The sequence below is a fragment of the Cebus imitator genome, unplaced genomic scaffold, assembly GCF_001604975.1.
Source record: "Cebus imitator isolate Cc_AM_T3 unplaced genomic scaffold, Cebus_imitator-1.0 Scaffold42, whole genome shotgun sequence".
Taxonomy (NCBI): domain Eukaryota; kingdom Metazoa; phylum Chordata; class Mammalia; order Primates; family Cebidae; genus Cebus; species Cebus imitator.
Genome location: NW_016107357.1, coordinates 9822949 through 9834590, shown reverse-complemented (window position 1 = coordinate 9834590; position 11642 = coordinate 9822949).

Sequence of the window (11642 nt, the reverse complement as noted above, 5' to 3'; positions counted from 1 at the left end):
AAAAAAAAAAAAAAGAAAAAAGAATTGAAAAACAGTCCTTAATGTAGAGGCCAGTAAGAAAAAATAAAGAAAAAAAAGAATTGAAAAACAATTACTTTGTATAGATCAGGCTTGGTGGCTCATGCCTGTAATTCTACCACTTTGGGAGGCCAAGGCGGGCAGATCACAAGGTCAGGAGTTCAAGACAAGCCTGGCCAACGTGGTGAAACCCCATCTCTACTAAAACAACAACAACAACAAATGTAAAAATTAGCCAGGTATGGAGGTAGGTGCCTATAATTCCAGCTATTCAGGAGGCTGAGGCAGGAGAATCTCTTGAACCCGGGAAGCCGAGGTTGAAGTGAACCAAGAACCTGCCACTGCACTGCAGCCTGGGGGACAGAGTGAGACTCCATCCAGAAGAAAGGAAAGAAAAGGAAAAGAGAGGAAAGGAGAAAAGAGAGAAGGGGAGAGGAGGGGAGGGGAGGGGAGGACAGACAAAACCTAGAATGAAACTTATTTTCATGAAACTATCCACAAATGGTGTAACACAACAATGTTATGAATGTAGACATTCAAAGATCAGGAAATTCCAGAATTAGGGTTCTTTTTTTAAATTTTTTTCTGAGACACAGTTTTGCTCTTGTTGCCCAGGCTGCAGTGCAATGGTGCGATCTTGGTTCACCGCAAGCCCTGCCTCCTGGGTTCAAGCAATTCTCCTGCCTCAGCCTCCTGCGTAGCTGAGATTTTAGGCATGCCCCACCACGCCCAGCTAATTTTGTATTTTTAGTAGAGACAGGGTTTCTCCATGTTGGTCAGGATGGTCTTGAACTACCGACCTTAGGTGATCCGCCCACCTTGGCCTCCCAAAATGCTGTGATTACAGGTATAAACCACCATGCCCAGCCCAACCTTATATTTGATTCTTATATTGATTCAGCTATATAGCACATTTAATAGGGCTTATAATATGCCCTAAAAATAAAAACCATAATGGGCCATTATTTTGTTCAAAGGGAAAATGGAAAGACCAGCTTATGGCTGGAGACATCAAATAAACATTGCTATGAAAACATCTGGAGGCTGAGTACAGTGGCTCTCACCTGTAATCCCAGCACTTTGGGAGGCCAAGGTGGGTGGATCACTTGTGCTCAGGAGCTAGGACCAGCCTGGCCAACATGGCAAAACCCCGTCTCTATTAAAAATACAAAAATTAGCCAGGCGTAGTGGTGTGTGCCTGTAATTCCAGCTACTCAGGAGGCTGGGACAGGAGAATTGCTTGAACCCAGGAGGCAGAGATTGAAGTGAGCTGAGATAGTATCGCTGCACTCCAGCCTGGGCTACAGAGCAAGACTTCATCTGAAAAAAAAAAAGAAAGAAAACCTTTGGAAACTGATGCCTTGTTTATGTATGTTCTTAACTTGTATACTTCATTAGTATATATTTTTCTGGGGTTAGGTAGAAGGCACATTTTCAAAAAGTAATCGTTTGCTAAAGTAGAATCCTTAAATGAATTTTTTTTTTTTTTTTTTTTTGCATCAGGAAGCCTTAAGTCTAAGTTCTTGCAAAAAACCACAATGTTCTATTTTGTGCTTTTTCTTAAATACATTATTTAAATCTTCATGGCTTTAGATTGGCTTGATTTTTTTCCCTTCCTCCATTGGGAGTACATTGCTGCCAAGTTTAAAGTTTGTAACAATCATTTTTGAATGACATAAATGCAAAAAAATCTCAAACGTCTGTCTGCAATAGGAAAAATTATATTTCTTTCACCATTGTTTTACTAGACTCCTGCAGTTATTTTTATAAAACTTTTTTTTTTCCATGAGGGAGAAAGTTCAGTGCAAATATGTAGACTTAAAGCCTAAACTAATTTTTTCTAGGAAATTCCTTAGTAAATGAATGACTATGGTATGGTCTTAAATATTACTATTTTTAAGTTTTTTTGGTTTCGATTTTCACTGACTTAGTGATTTGGGCAAGGCAAATGATCTTTCCAAACTTCCTTTTCTCAAAGTAAAATTGACTATAGTTATGTAATAGGCTACAGTAGCTACTGTTATTTATCTCCTCTGCAAGACTTCCCAACACCTTTCTTCCATTAACATTTCTAGCCCTTGGAGTTCTTCCCTGGGATTTCTTGATTTGAAGCCTAGAGAGGAATAGCCTTGCCTCTGAGGTCAAGTCCTAGAGGGATATGAAGGTATGCAAGTGTGCAGGTTGCAGGGTAGAGGAGGTGCCCATCTTCACCATGTGCAGAAGTCTGTCTGCAGTAAAAGAGGATAAAAACAGAGACAGAGAAATGAGCAGCACATGGGCTGAAGGTGGGTGAGAGATGGAGCCATTCTGAGCACCCATGAGCAAACATGAAGTGAAACATTTCTTCTTTCCAGTCCCAGACGCCCAGGTCCTGTAGGTCCTGATCCCAGGAGCTACTCCACTATCTTGAGCCTCATGAGCTAGGATATTCCCTTTTGTATTAAATCTAATTTTATAGTTAGATTTCTGATATCTGTAACCCAATTCTGTTGTGTGGAGTCTTTTTTTTTTTTTTTTCTTTCTCTCTTTCTTTCTCTTTCTCTCTTTCTTTCTCTTTTTTTTTTTTTTTTAATCTGAGAGAGTCTTGCTCTGTCGCCTGGTCTGGAGTGCAGTGGTGCGATCTCTGCTCACTGCAACCTCCGCCCCCAGATTCAAGTAATTCTCCTGCTTCAGCCTCCTAAGCAGCTGGTATTACAGGTGTCTGCCACCATGCCTGGCTATTTTTGTATTTTTAGTAGAGGCAGGGTTTCACCATGTTGTTTCACTCAAACTCCCAACCTCAGGTGATCCGCCTGCCTTGAGCCTCCCAAAGTGCTGGGATTACAGGTGTGAGCCACCATGCCCGGCTATGTGGAGTGTTATATAGGGCATTGTTTCTCAAACTTTAGCATGCATCAGAATCACCTGAGGGCTCATTAAAACACTGCTGGGCCCCATTCTTAGAATTTCTGATTCAGTAAATCTGGCATGGAAACCTAAGAACTGGCTTTTTAAAAAAAAATTTTAAGAGACAATGTCTTCTTGCTCTGTCACCCAGGCTTAAGTGCAGTGGCAGGATCCTAGCTCCCTGCAGCTTGAACTGCTGGGCTCAAGCAGTCCTCCCACCTCAGCTTCCTGATTAGTTGGGACTATAGGAGTGTGCCATCATGACTGGTTAATTTTTAAAATTTTTTATAGGTATGAAGTTTTGCTATGTTGCCTAGGTTGGTCTCAAACTCCTGGGCTCAAGTCATCCTCCCGCCTCAGCCTCCCAAATGGTTGGGATTACAGGTGTGAGCCACCCTCACCCGGGGCTGAGAATTTGCACTTCTAACAAGTTTCTTTTTTAAAAAAGTTTTTGAGGCAGAGCAATCAGGCAAGAAAAATAAATAAAGCGTATTCAAATAGGAAAGGAGGAAGTCAAATTGTCTCTATTTGCAGACGACATGATTGTATATCTAGAAGACCCCATTGTCTCAGCCCAAAATCTCCTGAAACTGATAAGCAACTTCAGTAAAGTCTCAGGATACAAAATCAATGTGCAAAAGTCACAAGCATTCCTATATACCAATAACAGACTTAAAGAGAGCCACATCAAGAACGAACTGCCATTCACAATTGCTACAAAGAGAATAAAATACCTGGGAATAAACAAAAAACTAACAAATGATGTAAAGGACCTCTTCAAGGAGAACTACAAACCACTGCTCAACAAAATAAGAGAGGACACAAACAGATGGAGAAACATTCCATATTCATGGTTAGGAAGAATCAATATTGTGAAAATGGCCATACTGCCCAAAGTAATTTACAGATTCAACGCTATCCCCATCAAGCTACCAATGACCTTCTTCACAGAACTGGAAAAAACCACCTTAAACTTCATATGGAACCAAAAGAGAGCCTGAATAGCCAAGTCAATTCTAAGCAAAAAACAAAAAAAACAAAGCAGGAGGCATCACACTACTGGACTTCAAACTGTACTACAAGGATACAGTAATCAAAACAGCATGGTACTGGTACCAAAACAGAGATATAGACCAATGGAACAGAACAGAGACCTCAGACGCAACACCACACATCTACAACCATCCGATCTTTGACAAGCCTGACAAAAACAAGCAATGGGGAAAGGAGTCCCTGTTTAATAAATGGTGTTGGGAAAACTGGCTAGCCATGTGCACAAAGCAGAAACTGGACCCCTTCCTGACACCTTACACTAAAATTAACTCCAGATGGATTAAAGACTTAAACATAAGACCTAATACCATAAAAACCCTAGAAGAAAACCTAGGCAAAACCATTCAGGACATAGGCGTAGGCAAGGACTTCATGACGAAAACACCAAAAACATTGGCAACAAAGGCCAAAATAGACAAATGGGACCTAATGAAACTCCACAGCTTCTGCATAAGAAACAGTCATTAGAGTGAATCGGCAACCAACAGTATGGGAAAAAAATTTTTGAAATCAATCCATCTGACAAAGGGCTGATATCCAGAATCTACAAAGAACTAAAACAGATTTACAAGAAAAAAACAAGCCCATTCAAAAGTGGGCAAAGGACATGAACAGACACTTTACAAAAGAAGACATACATGAGGCCAACAAACATATGAAAAAATGCTCATCATCACTGGTCATTAGAGAAATGCAAATCAATACTACATTGAGATACCACCTCACGCCAGTTAGAATAGCAATCATTAAAAAATCTGGAGACAACAGATGCTGGAGAGGATGTGGAGAAATAGGAACACTTTTACACTGTTGGTGGGAGTATAAATTAGTTCAACCATTGTGGAAGACAGTCTGGCGATTCCTCAAGGACCTAGACATAGAAATCCCATTTGACCCAGCAATCCCATTACTGGGGTATATATCCAAAGGATTATAAATCATTCTACTATAAGGACACATGCACACGAATGTTCATTGCAGCACTGTTTACAATAGCAAAGACCTGGAACCAACCCAAATGCCCATCGATGATAGACTGGACAGGGAAAATGTGGCACATACACACCATGGAATACTATGCAGCCATCAAAAACGATGAGTTTGTGTCCTTTGTAGGGACATGGATGAACCTGGAAACCATCATTCTCAGCAAACTGACACAAGAACAGAAAATCAAACACTGCACATTCTCACTCATAGGTGGGTGTTGAACAATGAGAACACATGGACACAGGGAGGGAAGCATCACACATTGGGGTCTGTTGGGGGGAAATAGGGGAGGGACAGCAGGATGTGGGGAGTTGGGGAGAGACAGCATGGGGAGAAATACCAGATATAGGTGATGGGGAGGAAGGCAGCACATCACACTGCTATGTGTGTACCTATGCAACAATCTTGCATGTTCTTCACATGTACCCCAAAACCTAAAATGCAATTAAAAAAAAAAAAGTTTTGGCTGGGCATGGTGGCTTACACCTATAATCCAAGCACTTTGGAGGCCAAGGCAGGCGGATCACCTGAGGTCGGGAGTTCAAGACCAGCATGACCAACATGGCGAAACCTCGTCTTTATTAAAAAGAAAAAAAAAAGTTTTTATTTTTTTGAGATGGAGCCTCTCTCTGTTGCCCAGGCTGGAGTGCAGTGGCACCATCTCAGCTCCGAGGTTGTAACCTCCGCCTCCCGGGTTCAAGAAATTCTCCTCCCTCAGCCTCCCAAGTTGCTGGGACTACAAGCGCGCACCACCATGCCCGGCTAATTTTTGTATTTTTAGTAGAGAAGGGGTTTCACCATGTTGGCCAGGCTGGTCTCAAACTCCTCAGGTGATTCACCCACCTTGGCCTCCCAAAGTGCTGGGATTACAAGCTGAGCCACTGCGCCTGTCTTCTAACAAGTTTCTATGTGATGCTGATGCTGTTAGTCCAGGAACCGTACTTTCAGAAACACTGATATAAAGGGTTAACACAGACCTGTGTAGCAACTAGAGCTGTTGAGTAAGGAACAGGATGCCTTACTAAGTTATGAGCTCCCTATCATTGGAAGTATCAGAAGAAGCTGGCTGAAGATTTATCAGGGATGCTGTAGAAGGGATTTGCAGTGTGTGGAAAGTTATATTAGATTTTTAGGTTTCCTTCTAGTACTGATAGTTTATGATTATTTTAAATTTCTTCTAGGTAGGAGCAAGAAAACAAAGGAACACTCAATCTGTTCTTTCAAATAGTAGGGAAACACAAAAACTAAAATGTGTTCCTGCCACAAATGCAGACTTGCTCAGTAAAACAAATCCCATAACTCATTTCCATATTGATTTTGGGAAAAGTTTGTTGCCATTGTTTATGAAATTCTGAAGTAAATCAGCAAACATTAATTGAACCCCTATTGAACATTGCTAACAAAGCACATATGTTGTCCCTACTCACCAAGCCCAATACAACAGCTCTACAAATTACATATGTAGATGACTATTGCCAGAATTTATTTTATAATATATTGAAAATGCTACCTTGAAGAGGCAGTATTACCAGGTCCAGAAGTTTAGCTCTTACTATTATCTAAATCTAGTGGTTAGTCCACTAGAAATATCACCTAGGAAAAAAAAATTCCTGTGTTTCCTTTTCAACTATTTGAGAAAAAACAAATTGTGTTGAATAAATTTAGTAATGAAAATATTATAGCTTTACTAGGTATTGTTACATTTTCATTGCGATGCAGCAGTGTCCAAGGATTACTGCTTGGTTTCCAGCATATGCACTGCCTATTTTGAGTAATATACCCAGGCTCATATGCAGCTGGTAGAACCAGAACAAGCACACAAGTTGTTGGGCAATGCCCATGATATACTGTTATTAAATATATTGAAATGCCTCTGAATAAAATCTTTCGGAAATATATTTTTTTTGAGACAGGGTGTCACTCCAGCCCCCTGGGATGGGGTACAGTGGTGCCATCATAGCTTACTTCAGCCTCAAACTCCTGGGGTCAAGATATCCTCCTGCCTCAATCTCCCAAGTAGCTGGGACTACAGGGGTATGCCACCATGTCCAGTTAGCATTTATAATTTTTTGTAGAAACAGAATTTTGCTATGTTGCCCAGGTTGGTCTCAAACTCCTGGCCTCAAATGATTCCCACACTTGGCACCCAAAATGCTGGAGTTTTTAATATCTTAAAGTACAGTTGCAAATACCCTACTGTCATGCTGAAAAATAGATTTATGCAATAATTTATTGTGGCTATAGCATAGGCATGAGCCACCACACCTGGCCCCAGAAATCATTCTTAAAGGCACAAGCCTCAGTAGTAATTTTTTGGTTAAAAAATGAAACACCACAGGTTGTTTTAGTTGTATTTTGGGACTTTAAAAGTTTAACCACATATATTAGTTTGAAGTTACTTAAAAAGAAACCAATGAAATGAAAAATATAATAGTATTGCATGCTTTTAAAATGACACACACACACACATACACACACACACACCTGCCACTTAACTCTGAGAAAATCACAAGATTCCCCAACCTCCCAAAAGCTCAGTTTTCTTGTCTATAAAATGCAAAAATTGGACTGGATGTTCCCTGTATTCCTTTTAAAGCTAACATTCTACAGTCTTATGGGGGAGGGGTAGCATAATGATTCATTAAGTTTTCTTTAAACACATTTCCGTTTATTGTAGTTTCTAGAATCCTAGAGTTGATTCTATTCATGCCTTTATTTAGAAAGTAGATACACTGAAAATGAGCAGCATATGACTCAACTTCATGGGGAATGATTACATCATAAAAGGAGAAAACTTGAAACCCTAGCGCTCTGCAAAAATATGTGTCAGAACTGTGTGCTTGTCAGAGAAGTGTTTGAAGGAAGATTGGTACAACCCATTATTCACAGAGTTCTTCCTGCTCTTCCCAAAGCAGCATATCTCTGTGATTTCTCAGTGAATTTCACAATACTCTCCGCGGTAGCTACATCATTAACTCTTTTATATAGGGAGAAATGGAAATGAATGAAGAAAAGAGTCTGTCCAAGTTTATGTAATGGTGAAGTATGATAATCACTTCTGAAAACTAGACATTTAGGGGGAGACTTATGTGAAGATACTAAAGAATTGATTTAAAATGTAGAAAGTTAATGTCAGTAGTTTCTTTTTCTATCAACATGACATTAAATAACTTTAAAGAAAACAACTGTGGAGAAATATTATATCATCAATCTTCATAAAGAGACCAAAGTACTAAAATGTCGACTAACTTTCAGCTGCTTTTGACAATCAAGAAACAAACTCAGAGACACAAATGAAATTAGCTATGGTTAAGTATAATCCAGCACAGTTTGTGTGAGCACAGTTAAAATGACGAATGGACTATGTGCCCCTAAATGCAAGATATAGAAGATTTTGTGCAAAGGAAAGTCTACATATATTAAGTCTGAGTTTCCTGGTTTAAAAGGGATTGACCAACCTCAACAGAAGAGAAGCTAAAGAAAACAAGCACGTTACTTGTGGAGAAGACAGAACGTGCTAAAATTTCTCTTGATGGTGGCATAATGCTACGTAACAATCAGATTTTGCAGGGGCCAGTTCTCACATATTCAGCTAAGAATTTAAAACACTCTTACCACTTTGTTGAGCCTGATGGTATAATTCACAGCAGACAAAAAAAAAAAAAAAAAAAAAACACCCTTCAGCAACTTTTGGCTCACTATGAAGAGAGTCTGCTATTTGATATATTTAATAAAATCCTGAAGCTTCATATTGCTTCTCTATTGAGCAGAAAAATTTCAAGAATGCACAGAGAGAAAATAAATAAGAATATGATTCTAGTAGAGGAATTGAAATAAATGCGAAGATGGAGGAATATCAAATTAAAAAAAAAAAATTGGGCCAGGCGTGTTGACTCATGCCTGTAATCCCAGCACTTTGGGAGGCTGAGGCGGGCAGATCATCTGAGGTCAGGAGCTCTTTCAAGACCAGCCTAGCCAACATGGTGAAACCCCATGTCTACAAAAATACAAAAATTAGCCAGGCATGATGGTGGGTGCCTGTAATCCCAGCTACTTGGGAGGCTCAGGTGGGAGAATCACTTGAACCCTGGAGGCAGAAGTTACAGTGAGCTGAGATCACGCCATTGCACTCAAGCCTAGGAGACAGAGCCAGACTCCGTTAACAACAACAACAACAAAAAAATTAGACTAGTTTCACATACTAAACAGTTTCAGTGACTGGGAATTTATAGGTTGGTGTCAATTTGGAAGATCATACACCAATTAATCTATAATATATCTGAGTTTTTTAATATCTTAAAGTACAGTTGCAAATACCATAGTCATGCTGAAAAATAGATTTATGCAATAATTTATTATGGCTATAGCAACTGCTTCAATAAACCCAAGAGTTTGGGCATGATGAACAAGGCTAAAGGCTGGATGGCAGAAGGAGATTCAGTAGACTGTGCCTGCAGCATGTTGCATGGTCAGTAAAATGGAACCTAGATAGGAGCTCTGTAGGCTTCAATCTATACTCTGTATCATTTATCTATTATCTTCATATGGCTGTATGTCTACCCAAAGAATACACAGACATATCTCATTTTATTGCACTTTCTCGTGCTTCACAGTGCATTTTTTTGCAAATTGAAGGTTTGTGGCAACCTGTTATGATGGCTAATATTGAGTGTCAACTTGAATGGATTGAAGGATGCAAACTATGATTTCTGGGTGTATCTGTGAGGGTGTTGCCAAAGAAGATAAACACTTGAGTCAGTGGACTGGGAGAGGCAGACCCACCCTCAATCTGGGTGGGCACCATCTAATCAGCTGTTGGTGCAGCTAGAATAAGGCAGGCCAAAGAAGGTGGAAAGAGCATACTTGCTGAGTCTTCTGGTCTTCATCTTTCTCCCATGCTGGATGCTTCCTGCCCGCAAACGTCAGGCTCCAAGTTCTTCAGCTTTTGGACCCTTGAACCTACATCAGTGGTTTGCCAGGGGTTCTCGGGTCTTCAGCCACCGACTGAAGCCTGCACCCTCGGCCTCCCTACTTTTGAGGTTTTGGGACTTGGACTAGCTTTCTTGCTCCTCAGTTTGCAGACAGCCTATTGTGGGACTTAACCTTGTGACCGTGTGAGTCAATAACCCCTCATAAACTCTGCATCTGTCCTATTAGTTCTGTCCCTTTAGAGAACCTTGACTAATGCACCTGTATAGACCAAGTCTATTGGTGCCATTTTTCCAACAGCACATGCTCACGTCATGTCTTTATATCATAATTTGGTATTCCTCACAATGTATCAAACTTTAAAATCATTATTATATATATTATGATTATATGTAATCAGTGATGTTTCATGTTACTATGGCAATTGTTTTGGGGAGCTATGAACTGAACCCATATAAGACAGCTAACTTAGACAAATGCTGTGTGTGTTCTGACTGCTGCACGGATAGGCCCTTTCCTCATCTCTCTGCTTCTCCTTGGGCCTCCAATTCCCCATAAAACAATATTGAAATTAAGCCTATTAATAACCCTACAACGGCCTCTAAGTGTTCAAGTGAAAGTAAGAGTCACACATCTCTCACTTTAAATCGAAAGCTAGAAATGATTACATTTAGAGGGGAAAGTAGGGTGAAAGGCAAGCTAGGCCAAAAACTAGGGCTTTCTTCTTTTTTTAATGGGGTCTCAATCTGTCACCCAGGCTGAAGTGCAGTGGCAGAATCATAGCTCACTGCAACCTCAAACTCCTGGACTCAAGCAGTCCTCTCACATCAGCCTCCTGAGTGGCTGGGACAGGCACATGCCACCATGCTCAACTAATTAAAAATTTTTTGGGCCGGGCACAGTGGCTCACACCTATAATTCCAGCACTTTGGGAGGTCGAGGTGGGCAGATCACCTGAGGTCGGGAGTTCGAGACCAGCCTGACCAACATGGAGAAACCCTGTCTCTACTAAAAATACAAAATTAGCTGGGTGTGTGGTGCATGTCTGTAATCACAGCTACTTGGGAAGCTGAGGCAGGAAAATCGCTTGAACCCAGGAGGTGGAGGTTGCGGTGAGCTGAGATCATACCATTGTACTCCAGCCTGGGCAGCAAGAGCGAAACTCCATCTGAAAAAAAAAAAAAAAAGAAAAGAAAAGAAAAAAGAAAATACATTTTGCAAGGCTATTGCTGCCATAGATAGCAATTCCTCTGATGGATCTGGGCAAAGTAAATTAAAAATCTTCCAGAAAGGATTCAGCATTGTAGATACCAATGAGAACATTCATGATTCTCATCATGGGAAGAGTTTAATAGGAGTTTGGAAGAAGTTGATTCCATTATGGATGACTTTGAGCGATTCAATACTTCAGTGGAGGAAGTCACTGCTGATGTGGTGGAAATAGCAAGAGAATGAGAATTAGCAGTGGAGCCTGAAGATGTGACTGTATTGCTGCAATCTCCCGATAAAACTTGAATGGAGGCCGGGCACGGTGGCTCAAGCCTGTAATCCCAGCACTTTGGGGGGCCGAGGCGGGTGGATCACGAGGTCAAGAGATCGAGACCATCCTGGTCAACATGGTGAAACACCGTCTCTACTAAAAATACAAAAAACATTAGCTGGGCATGGTGGCACGTGCCTGTAATCCCAGCTACTCAGGAGGCTGAGGCAGGAGAATTGCCTGAACCCAGGAGGCGGAGGTTGCGGTGAGCCGAGATCGCGCCATT